Source organism: Phascolarctos cinereus, unplaced genomic scaffold (genome assembly GCF_003287225.1).
Source record: "Phascolarctos cinereus isolate Bilbo 61053 unplaced genomic scaffold, phaCin_HiC Scaffold_5;HRSCAF=322, whole genome shotgun sequence".
Classification (NCBI taxonomy): domain Eukaryota; kingdom Metazoa; phylum Chordata; class Mammalia; order Diprotodontia; family Phascolarctidae; genus Phascolarctos; species Phascolarctos cinereus.
Window position 1 is genome coordinate 310,292,127 of NW_027555958.1, and position 13,068 is coordinate 310,305,194.

The following is a 13,068-nucleotide window of genomic DNA, read 5'->3' on the forward strand; positions in this document are numbered from 1 at the left end:
AATTCTCTCTCTGGAAGTGGCTATCATTTTCACGGCATGAGTCCCTTAGAATTCCTTGGATTATTATATTGATGTGAGTAGCCAAATCTTTCAGTTAATCATTATTACAATATTTTTGTGACTGTGAACAATTATATTCTAGTTCTTCTCACTTCACTTTGCCTCTGTTCACATGTCTTGCTATGTTTTTTGAAACCACCCTTGTTTGTCTTTTCTTTTTTTCTTTCTTCCCCTTTTTTTTTTACATTTCAATTTTTTTTCTTTAAAAGTTGTATACTGGGGGGTTAAATGCTTTATAGACAAGAAAAAAACTGCTCTAGAACCAACTTATTCATCTTCATCATCATCTTCTTCACCCTCCTCCTCATTTTCTTCACCTTCCTCATCTTTCTCCTCCTTCTTTTTCTTGCTCTTCTCAGCCTTGACAACTCCTCCCTTTTTACCCGACATCAGGTTTTCCTTTAGCCCAGTATGTAGCAATATTCTTTTCACATTTTTCCTTCAGTTTAGCTGCCTTCTTTTCATAAAGTTGCTTGTCATCTGCAGCAGTATTATTCCACATTTCTCCCTTTTTTTTTTATTTTTGCCACATCTCCAATAGAAAGACCAGGATGCTCTCTTTTGATTTTTGGAGGATACTCAGAACAGAATAAAAAAAAAAAAACGCCAAAGGAGGCCTCTTCGGTGCATTGGGATCCTTAAACTTCTTTTTTGTTTCTCCTTTAGGTGGTATATAGGTTTTCATTTCTCTTTCATAACCAACCTTACCAGCTTTTGCCATGTCCTCACATTTTCCTTTTTCTTTAGCAGACATTGACTTCTACCTTTCTGAGCATTTTTTAGGAAATTCCAAGAAGTTCACAGAAGCATCTGAGTGCTTCTACTTGTGTTCCTCCTGGCAAGTTTGCATGAAAAAGGCATATGAAGACATTTTTCCCTCTCGGCTTCTTAGGATCACCTTTGCCCATTTTTGGTTACTTTCCCTCAGTGCCACATAGAGCAGCCTAGTGCCCATCCGGCTCTTACTTGCCTGGGCACTGTCTCTGTGGAGCTCAATGTATTGCAATGGCTGTGAGAGCATAAGCCAGATGCAGCCTCCTCACTCTCCCCCTCTTCGTCTTTTCATAAAGTACAATTTGACTCCATCACAATCATATGCTACAACTTCTGCAGCCATTTCCCAGCTGATGACCACCCTCTCAATTACTAGTTCTTTGCAACTACTAAAAGAGCTAGTATAAATATTTCATGTGTACAAACATGTTCCCCTTTTTTGGGGGGACACAAACCTAGTAGCAGTACTGCTGGAACAAAAGGTATGCAGTTTTATAATCCTTTTGGCATAGTTTCAGGTTATATTCCGGAATGGTTGGACCAGTTCACTACTCCATCAATAACTGATTATTTTATCTACTTTCCCTCTTTCCCTCCAGGATCTGTCATTTCTGATAAGTATGAAGTGGTAGATCAGAGTTATTTTAATTTGCCTTTCTCTAATTAATAGTAATTTGGAGCATTTTTTCATACCATTATAGACAGCTTTGCTTTCTTCTTCTGAAAACTGCCTTGTTCGTTCCTTTTTGTCATATAACAATTGGGGAATGACTCTTATTTTTATAAATCTCACTTTATTCTCTATATATTTGAAAAATGAAGTTTCATCAGAAAAATTTGCTGTAAATTTTTTTGGTATTATTTCATTGTCTATGGTAACCTAAATTTTAGTAAAATGTAGTTTCCCTTATTATCTCTTTCAATTAGATCTATCTTTTTGCTTTTGCTTTTTCTGAAATCATGATAGCTGCTCTTACTGTTTCTATTTCAGCTGAAGCATAATAGATTCTGCTCCAGCCCTTTATTCTAACTCTGTATGTCTTCCGGTTTTTAGTGTGTCTCTTATACACAACATGTTGTTGCATTCTAGATTCTAATCTATTCTGCTATCCACTTCCATTTTATGCCTGAGATCATTCCATTCACATTCACAGTTGTGACTACTAACTGCATTTCCCTCCATCCTATTTCTTTATGTTGATCTTTCTTCTTACCTGTCCTTCCTCTAACGTCTGTTTTGCTTCTGACCACTGTCTCCTTTAATTCACCCTCTGTTTCATCCCTCAAACCTGTATCTCTTATCCCCCTCTTTTCCCATTTCCCTATTGTGTATGATAGATTTCTATACCCAACCAACTCGTGTACATACAAATATATATGCACATACATATACATGCATATACATACGTACATATACATACATATTCTTCTCTCTTTCAACCAAGTCTAATGAAAGGTTCAAGCATTGCTCACTCTTCCTCATTTTCCATTTTACTATAAAAGCTCTTCTTTGCATTCCTTTTTTGTGTGAAAAAATACCCCTCCCCCTTATCCCAGTACATCCCTCTTTCTCAGTCTTGCATTTTTTTGAGATCAACTCACACCCATGCCCTCTATCTATGTAGACTCTTTATAATGGCCCTATTAATGACAAAGTTTTTAGAAATTACAAGTACCATCTTCTCATGTAGTAATATAAATAGTTTAAATCCATTGAGTCCTGTATGATTACTCTTCCATATTTACTTTTTATTCTTCTCTCGAGTCTTCTATTTGAATATTAAATTTTCTATTCAGCTCTGGTCTTTTTATCAGGACTGTTTGGAAATCCAATATTACATTAAATATGCATTTTTTTCTCAAAAAGGATTATACTTAGTTTTGCTGGGCAGTTTACTCTTGGTAGTAATCCTAGCTCTTTTGTCCTCTGGAATATCATATAGCTCCTTTAATGTGACAGCTGCTACATCCTGTGTGATTCTGTGTGTGGCTACACAATACTTGAATTCTTTCTTTTTGGTTGCTTGCCATGTTTTCTTCTTAACCAGGGAGCTCTGTAATCTGACTATAATATTCCTGGTAGTTTTCATTTTGGGGTCTTTTTCAAGAGGTGGTGGGTAAAGTCTTTCAATTTCTGTTTTACTCTCTGGATCTAAGATAGTGGGGAAATTGTCCTTAATAATTTCTTGAAATATGATGTGTAGGCTTTTTACTTGGTTATGCCTTTAAGTAGTCCAATAATTCTTAAATTATCTCTTTTCTATCTTTTTCAGAGTCAGTTTTTTATGAGATATTTCATATTTTATTCTATTTTTTCACTCATTTGACTTTGCATTATTGTTTCTTTAAGTCTCATAGATTTATTAGCTTCCAGTTGCCCAATTCTAATTTTTAAAATTTATTTATTTTTGGTTTTCAACATTCACTTCCACAAGATTTTGAGTTCCAAATTTTCTCCCCATCTTGTCCCCCCACCCCAAAATGGCATGCATTCTGAGTATTCCTTCCCCCAATCCTCCCTCCCTTCTATCTCTCCCCCCACCTTTTCTTATGCCTTTCCCCTTCAATTTTCCTGTAGAGCAGGATAGATTTCTATACTTCATTTCCTGTATTCTTATTTGCCAGTTGCATGTGAAAATAATTTTTTTAACATGTGTTTTTAAAACTTTGGGTTTCAAATTTTCTCCCTTCCTCCTTCCCCACCTACCCTCATTGAAAAGGTAAGCAACTCGATATAAGTTATACATGTGTAGTTATGCAAAACACTTCCATAGTAGTCAAGTTGTGAAAAAGTAACTATATTTCCTTTTGTCCTATCCCACCGCCCATTTATTCTACTCTGTCTTTCAACCCTGTACCTCCTCAGAAGTGTTTGCTTCTGATTACCCCCTCCCATAATCTGCCCTCCACTCGATCATCCCCCTGCTCTCTTATCCCCTCCCCCCATTTTCCTGTAAGGTAAGATATATTTCCATACCCAATTGAGTGTGTATGTTATTCCCTCCATAAGCCAAATCCTATGAGAATAAGATTCACTCATTCCCTTTCACCTTCCCCGGTTTCCCTTCCACTATAAAATCCTTTCCTAGTCTGTTATCTGCAAAATAATTTACCCCAGTTTTTCCTTTACTTGCTTCTCAAAATCTTTTTTGAGCTCTTCAGTGGCCTGGGACTGATTCATATTTTTTCTTGGAGGCTTTGGATGTAGGAGCTTTGACTTTGTTGTCTTCTGGTTGTATGTTTTGATCTTCTTTGTTCTCAAAGAAAGATTCTATGGTCTGACTTCTTTTGGGCCTTTGTTTATTCATGGTCCCAGCCAATTACTTGAGCTTTAAACTCTTTGATAAGGTAGGGGTCTACTTCCAATGTGGAGAATGTACTGTTTCGGGATTTTGTGCAGCTGTTTTCAGAGATACTTCTAGGGACCTGTAAGTTTTCAGTTCTCCCAAGGTGCTATGATCAAGGACTAGGTGTTTACTCCTTTCCTGGCCTTTGCTCTGGTCTATGAGTGACCACAAGCACTCTTTTCTGCCTTGGAAGTGTGAGGAGGATTTTCTCTTCACTGCCACTACATGCTCCACCACATAAGCACTACTCCTCACCCCAGGATCTCCACCCAGAACTGTGACCTAGATCTAAGCACAGGCAAAGCAAGAGAATCCTGCATCAGCACCAGCAAAAGATCTCTGCAATCTCCCTTTGATCATCCACTTAATACCCCCTCAGTCTGTAGGCTGGAAGCTCAGGATTCAGCCGCTGCCCCAGGGATGCAAAAGGGGCTGGGACTGGGATGGTTCTCTCTCTCACCCCAATCATAGACTCTTCCCACTGACTTTCTAAGTTGTCTTTGATGTTTGTGGGTTGAGAAGTCTGGAAACTGCCACAGCTACCTGTGACTCAGTCCTCTGAGGCCTGTTCCACCTTCGCTGAGGCCTGTTTTGCCTGTGAGCCCATGCTGAATTGCACTCCTTTCCCTGCCTGGTGTGACATACCTTTCCAATCAACCATCCAGGCTGTCTTGGGCTGGAAATTTGTTTCACTCTGTCTTTCTGTGAGTTCTGCTGCTTTAGAAATTGTTTAGAGCCACTTTTTACAGGTATTTGGAGGGTTTTGGTAGACAGTCATACAAGTCACTGTTTTTACTCTGCCATCTTGGCTCTGCCCCACTCCCCCCAGTTCTAATTTTTAAATAATTATTTTCTTCAGTGAGCTTTTGTGCCTCCTTTTCCATTTGGACAATTCTTCTTTTAAGTAGTTCTTTTCTTCAGTGAATTTTTATGCCTACTTTTCCATTTATCCTATCCTGCTTTGAAAGCAGTTCTTTTCTTCAATAAATCTTGCTTTCTCTTCTACCATTAGGCCAATCCTATATTTTAAAGTATTATTTTCTTCAGTATTTTTGTGCCTCTTTTGCCAATCTGTTCATTCTTATTTCATAGTTTTCATGCATCACTCTCATTTCTTTTCTCAATTTTTTCTCTAGCACTTGTATCTCTCTCTCTCTCTCTCTTTTTTTTTTTATACTCTTCCAGGAATTCTTCCTGGCCTCGGGTTCAGTTAGAAGGTTGTTTTGAGGCTTTGTTTGAAGGTTTTTTTCATTTTATTGTCTGCTCCTTCTAAGTTTATGTCTTATTCTTCCCTGATACCATAGTAGATTTTATATTCAAGTTGTTTTTGTTATTGCTGTTTGCTCACTTTCCCAGCCTATTTCTTCATTTCAATCAGTTTAAACTTTGTTAAATTTTGGTTCTCCTTCCCTGGTGATGGAGAGATATTATGCCACACTTCAAGCTTTTTTATGGTACTGTTTTCAGAGCTAGTTCTGGGGGTCTGCAAGTTTCCAAGGTGGTGTTATTTCAGGAGCTGTTTGTTCACTGTTCTTCTTGTGTTCATTTTGGTCATTGCCCAGAAGCTCCTGTTACCCTGTATCTGCAAGAACTAGTGCTTTTCTTGACCCTGGAACTGTGATCAGAGTCCCAGCTCCCTTGTGATTAGTCACAAGCACTCCTCTCTTCCCTAGAACTGTGACCCACAACTGTGTATGGTCAATAGAGATGCCAATTAGCATCAGTAACTGTAAAGGGTCCCCTACAATTTCTTTCTGACCAGTTGTCCAGCACCCTTACCATCTGTGGGCTGAGAGCTCCTGATGTTATTCCTACTTTAAAATTTTATTTGAGATATTACTTTAAAGTTCTTTGGAGAGAAATTTTGAGAGGCTTCAACTGGTTCCTGACCAGTCTGCTCCCCTCACCCCAGATATTTTTAAAGAAAAAACAAAAATAATCGGTATTAGTGTAATTAAAGAAAGGCAAGCACATGGAAATTAATCAAAATGGTGGAGTGAGATGTCAGCAACTTTCCTTCAGTTTCTCTGAAACTTCTACAATGACATAAAAAATTCACCAAACCAAATTCTAAGTGGGAGAGTCAAGAAGAAGTTACAGTGAGTCATTTTTCTATTCCTGGACTGCTTAGGAAGCCAGAAAGAGAGGTCAGTTGACATTGGGGAGGAGGCTATTTGGGAGTGCAGTGATGAAAGTGGCCCTGGATTGTGACAGAGGCAATAGCAGTGAAGAGCAGCCCAACACCCAGGGACTTTAAGGTTATTTAACACATTGGCAGAAAGAGATCTCAGGGAATCCTATACTAGCACTGGGAGCAGGAATGAGTCCTATATAGCAATTCTTTTGCCCATTACTCAGTTCTGGGTTACAGTTTTAGGGCAGAGAGGAGTGGTAAATAATCACCAGGAAGCACCTCATTAAGTACCATAGCAATCACCATTAGGGCAGTAGAATTAAACCACTTTGTAAGTGCTCTAAAGTTACAGGCTCCCAGATTGAGCTGTGAAAGCAGTAGAAGGACAAAACCACAGAAGATCAGGGCAGTCATCTACCTCAGAGATGAGCAGAGGCCAATATAACATAAAGTCCAAAATTAAGAAATAAGCTAGAAAAATGAGCAAACAACAGCAAAAGAACTTGACTATGAAGAGCTCCTATCATGACAGAGAACACATAAATTCTAAAGAAAAAAAAAAAGACTTGAAAACATCTAGAAGTAAAGCCAAGAAAAAAAAAAGCAAAGCCAAGCAGATTGGACACAAGCCCAATATGAATTTTTTTTAGAAAAGTTAAAGAAAAGTATTAAAGGGGAGAATTGAAAGAAAAGAAAATGAAAGCATTAAAAGAAAAATTTATAAAGTCAAGCACACCCATATACTGTTGGTAGAGTTGTGAATCGACTTTACCATTATAGGGAAATGTAGAATCATGAAAAGGAAAACAACTAAACTTTATAACATTTAATCTAATAATACTAATTTTAGGAATACGCACTGAAAAATATGCAATATAGAGCTAAAGGTCTAATATATATTAAAGTAGTTATAGCCATACTTGTGTGTGTGTGTGTGTGTGTGTGTGTGTGTGTGTGTGTGTGTGCATGCACAGAAACAAAGAACTAGAAGTCAGGTTTGTTACTTTGATTAGACAATGTTTGAATAAACTATAGCATATGGATATAATAAAATGTCAGTATATAGGGAGAAATGACAAATATGATGATATAAAATGAGGGAAGATTTATATAAACTTATATAGCTAGCATGAAATAAAATAAAGACAGAGTAACTTAAATAATATAAAAAAGACCTAAAAAGAAAACTAAATTCCGAACAATTATTGTAATCAATTTTAATCCTGGAGAAAGGATAATGATTAATATAATGACCAACCTCTTAGTAGAAAGACAAGGAATTATGGGGCCAGAATGTAGTATATCTTTTTAGATAGTCACTCAATCCATTGCTTTTGCTTAACCTTTAATCTTTTTTAATAAGGCAGAGTTTAATTCTGGGAGAAGAGTGTTGATATAATCAGAAATGAATATTAAATACAAAATCAAGGTAGCAAAAACATGTATTTTTAAAATAAAAAATATATTTGTTACTGGGAAGAGGTGCCATATAACATGTTTCTAAAATCATTTCAGTCTCTCTTGTAGGCAGGTTTAGAGGTAGCTGGTGGCCAAGTGACTGGAGTTCTAGGTCGATACTCAGGAAGACTTGAATTCAAATATATTTTTAGATACTTTCTAGCTGCGTGACCCTGGGCAAGTCACTTAATCTCCTTTTGCTTCAGCTTCCTCATCTGAATGATGGGTATAATAATATACTCCCTTCAACAGGTTGTTGTAAGAATCAAATGAGATAATATTTGTAAAAAGCCCCTGACACACAGTAAGCACTATATGAATGCTTTTTCCCTTCTTCCTTCCCCTTCTCTTCATGTAATTAGTCTTGTAAAAAACACAGAAATCACTGATGGTATTCAGATTTTAGAGGCACAGTAATTTACTTGAGGCCATACTCTCTACAAATATAAAATTAAGAAGCCACTTACCTTGTCTAAGAAATAAAAAGAACTTCCATCTATTGTCTAAAAACATAAATTGCAATTATACTTGTGGTAATTACAAAAGAATAATTTTATTGATAGGCAGAACTTTTGCCCCCTTGGCACTCTTATTCCTTTATGGCTTTGTGTGGAGAAAATGAGATGATATATGATTAGAAGTTAGGCTATTGACAAGGTTAAGGAAAGCAATGATGTACATAGGATATTCAGAACATCTTAGACTTTGGCATGAATTCACCTGATTCTGGGGACCAAATTAGGGAAAAGAGCAGTAAATAGTCTACTGAGGTATAATCAGAGTAATGAGAATGATTAGTCAAAAATGGACTTGCTCTCATTTTAACCCCATAAAATTGAGATGAAGACGATAAACTCTTTGCTAGATCCCTTTTCAGAAGGTTTGCATGGAGACTAGGGGATTTGAGCAGATGGTGGATATGTTGGCAAATTCAGTACTCAGTGAACCACATCCTCTGAACTAAATGTGAGCCTGGACAAGGATTCTACCTTTGGGTAGGAAAAAAAAAAACATCAATTCTCAGGAGATTCATCCACAAATATTAACAGCAATCAGATAATCAGAACACTATCATTTGAACATTTAGTGATTACGACCTAAATTTTCTCTTAGACTCTTAGGAGGCTGTAGGAATAAAAATATCTGTGTATCACCCTCTCTGAATCTTAGCAATTATCAAAAAGTTTGTTTGTTTTTATGTTTGAGAATGTATTTTATTGCAAGAATATCTACTATAAAGCTTTGAGAGTTCCACATTTAATGAAAGCTACCTTCACTTTCCAATTCCCCCATTTTTGACAATGACACCATCATTTTCAGTCACACAGGCTCAAGATCTCAAAGCCAACTTTGATTTCCTCTTCTCCTTGATCTCCCAAATCTGATTAGTCACAATGTTCTAGTTATACTTTCTCTGAAATATTTTCATTTCTCTCCATACCCATTATAACCATGCTCATCTGGGCCCCTGTCACCTCACATCTGCAATGCTGATTGGTTTCCAAAACTCCCATTTCTTCCTCTTTCCTACATTTTTGAAGTACAAGTATCACATTAATTTTGCTAATATATTAATAACTAATATATTAATGACTATGCCAGACAATGATAATCCAAAGACCAAGATGAGTGACTTCATTCTTTCTTTGTAAAGGCCTTTTTTAGGGAGAGAGATAGACAGACTCAAGTAGACAAAGACAAAAGAGAGAACTTTGAGATAAGTTCATGGTTACTTCTATATGTATTTTTCTGGAATTCTCCTTTGTCCTTCACCACATTGTGGTCCACTCAATTATGGCACATATTAACTCAAAATGAATAAAACTCAGTTTACCTTTTCTGAAAATAGAAGATATTCTAAAAATATGGACAACAAATAAGCAAGACTTAAAGAGATCAGGTATTCCCTAGAGTAAGCAATGCCAGTTGGCCAGGCAGTGATAAGGGATAATGGAAGGAAAAAGTGGAAAAGTGATAAATTCATCAAGTCCCAGGGCAGTAACAAATTCTTTACAGACATTTTATCCCTTAAACAGGTCAGTGAACTAGAAATTGCTTATTATCATATTCAATTCAGGATATCAGTGCACTTCCTTTGCAATTAGCTTGACACTGATCTTATATGAGTCTTTACCCAAGGGCTACAAACTTCCAGGGCTCCCCACTCACCCACTCATCTCAAATCATTTCTACTTCCCATGATCCCTCAATCAGTGTTTCTAACAGAAAAATCACAATTTCCATAAGCCACTTTGCAGATAAAGTGCTATGCTTTCTAATGAATTGTGCCAAGAAGTCCAAGCCTTCCTTTCACCCCTTATTCTCATTGCAGGTATACAGCGCTTACTTTTACCTCATTTTCAATGAATTTTATTCATACTGGGAATCCTATTAGTTTTGGGGGAGGGGAGCAGTTAAGTAGCAGTGCATAGTATGCTGAACTTAGAATCAGGAATAACTGAGTTCAAATTCTGCCTCATATGTGTAAGTAGCTATGTGACACCAGGAAAGTCACTTAACCACTTTCTTCTTCTCCTTCCTCACCTGTGAAACAGGGATTATAATAGTATCTACTTCCCACAGTTATTTTGAGGATTAAATGAGATAATGTATATAAAGTATTTTGTAAACCTCAAAGTGTATTCTAAAAATGCTAGCTATTTTTTAAACTGTCATTGCTATATTAGCTGTCCATACAGTAAGCACTTAATAAATTCTTTCTTATTCATTCATTTGCTGATATTAATAGGAAACTCCTGGAAATATGCCTGTTTTCTTCCTTCAAATAACTTGGAGAAAGTTTTGGGAAGAATGAAGAGCTTCTTCTACCATTACTTCTTTGTTTTATATGAATTTCCTGGTCTAGAAGAAGCAATTTGAAAAACTCTAGTTTTCTGGACTTTGGAATATGTCAAAGAGGTGGACATGCACACTATCTTATTGGGGGACATGCATCTTGCTGGAATTACACAGGGAAATCCTGATTGGATGCACTGACTAGGGTTGTGCTAATGAGGGAGTCATTGAGAGTCAGTAGAATGGATTCTTGTTGGAAGGATCCACTCCCTTGGTGATCAAGGTGAAGAATAAGGACAAAAAGCTCCACCATCTTTTGGATTTTTCTCTTTTGATGGGATTCCAGAGAAGAGATAGTGTTGTGGAAAGGAAGAAAGTTCTCAAAAAATAAAGGAACCGGGGGTTTCAAAAAATTAGTACAGAGTCAATCATCCTAATTCTACTTACAGAATATAGAAAAAGTGACTTGTATCAAAAAAAAATCCATCTTTGTACCTCTCAACAACCAATCATCTTCAACAGAGCGCTAGTCAATGGGAATCAATCAAGTGTTTCCTATAACATCCCAACAAGGCACTACTGAAATATTAAACTATCCCTGCCACAGAAACTTTGAAAGGTGGCAATATGGCTTTCTTTCACTAACAAAAGAAGTCTGTTTAAAGAAACATGAAGACCTAGATTAGTGTGGCCTATTGCTTTAGCACTTTGATTTAATAATTTTCATAAGGTAAGATTTTGTCAGGATTTATGGAGAACAACTTGCCTCTAGGTGTGATGTTTACTTTTTCTAAGATAAATTTGTGGGATGAAATTCAGGGATCAGATTGAGAGAGGGACACTCTTAAAAGTTCACCCATGATTCATCAATGAATACCTGGGAGAAGTGGTATACCTGGCATCATAATCTTAGTCACTAAAATTGCTCAAGACCTATCTATCATTTCTGCTCTACAAATGAGTTGAAAACTGGTCCAGGGGTATTCTCCAGGTGCAAAGCAGAAACTTAGTTGAATGCTTATCAGAAGGCAAGACTTGAGCAGCAGAGAAAATAACAACAGTCTTACTATGGTCCTGAGAGATAACTATTGAAAACTAACTCCAAGGAGAGTGGCTTTAGGCATAGAGGGTATATGAGTGTCAATGAGACTATGTCTAGATGTTCTCTCTGAATAAGAGCTTAAGGAGCCATTATTCACTGGAAGGTTCGCTTTTCAGACAGAGTAAAATGGCAGGAGACAATGTGATGCAATGGAAACAATTCTAGATTTGGAGTCAGAAAAGCTGAGTTAAAATCCTTGTGCCATCATTTATTATCCATGTGGCCTTAATCTCTCTGAGTTTCAGTTTCTACAGCTACAAAATGAAGACCTCAAAGTCCCTTCTAAATCTATGATTCTTCAAACCCAGGTTTGCATCATTGCAGGCTTTCAAGAAGAGATTGGATGATCATTTTTCAGGAACATCAGAGTGAACTTGCACTCTCAGGTAGTGATTCGTATCAGTGATTTCTAAGGACTACACTCTATCCATGCTCTCTCATCCACCCTGAAGAGCTTAAATTTTTCAGTTGTGGAACCCCTGCCCTGAGGCCTCTGTTACTCTAATTTCCCCTCCCAGCTCAATGTAAAAGGGATGGCTTCAGCCATGCTTCTCTCTATACCCAGACCATAGTCTTACCATTTTTCCCTACCACTGTGCATAAGCTTTGCACTGGTAGTTGAGTGCTTGGTAGTTCTACAGAGTTATTAAAAAAGACCCAATGAAAAGGTCTCCTTAAACCTAATAAGTTATATACATACACATGTATGTATGTATGTATACACGTATATATGCATATATAGATTGATCTATATATCAATATCAATATCTATATTTATCTTGCAAAGGTTCTACCAGCCACTAGCCTGTCTATAAAAGCAAGGGAGGCTAGGTAGGTCAGTAAGTCAAGCAACAAGTATATATTAAGCATATACTATGTTCTTCACCCTGTGCTAATGAATAAAGATACAAATAAAGGCAAAAATAATCCCTGCTCTCAAGGAGCTCACAATCTAATGAAGAAGTTGACACACAAATAATGAAGTACAAGCAATAGATAGATAGGCATATAGACAGATAGATATGATAGATATAGAAATAAGTATATATAATTTATATATAAATAATTTTCCATTAATATTATATGTTATTTACAGTATCCTACACCATAGTATACTATATATTACACTATATATAGTATTTAGGTTAAGTGAATTGGAAGTTAATTAAAAATTAGAAGTTAATTGGAAATTCATACTATATGCAGTATAGCATAATATATAACATAGTATAATATATAATACAATACAGCATAATGTATACTATAACAGAATTGTATAATATATAATATAATAATATTAAATATAGTATACTATATGCTACATGTAGTATAGTATAATATATTATACTATATGTATTATAGTACAATATACTGTGTTTAGCCATAATATATAGCAT

General features: G+C 36.4%; 1 pseudogene; it reads right to left on the minus strand.

The window, feature by feature from the left end:
* Positions 1-273: 273 nt before the first annotated feature.
* Positions 274-968, minus strand: LOC110212149 (high mobility group protein B1 pseudogene; annotated as a pseudogene).
* Between the last annotated feature and the right edge of the window lie 12,100 nt (positions 969-13,068).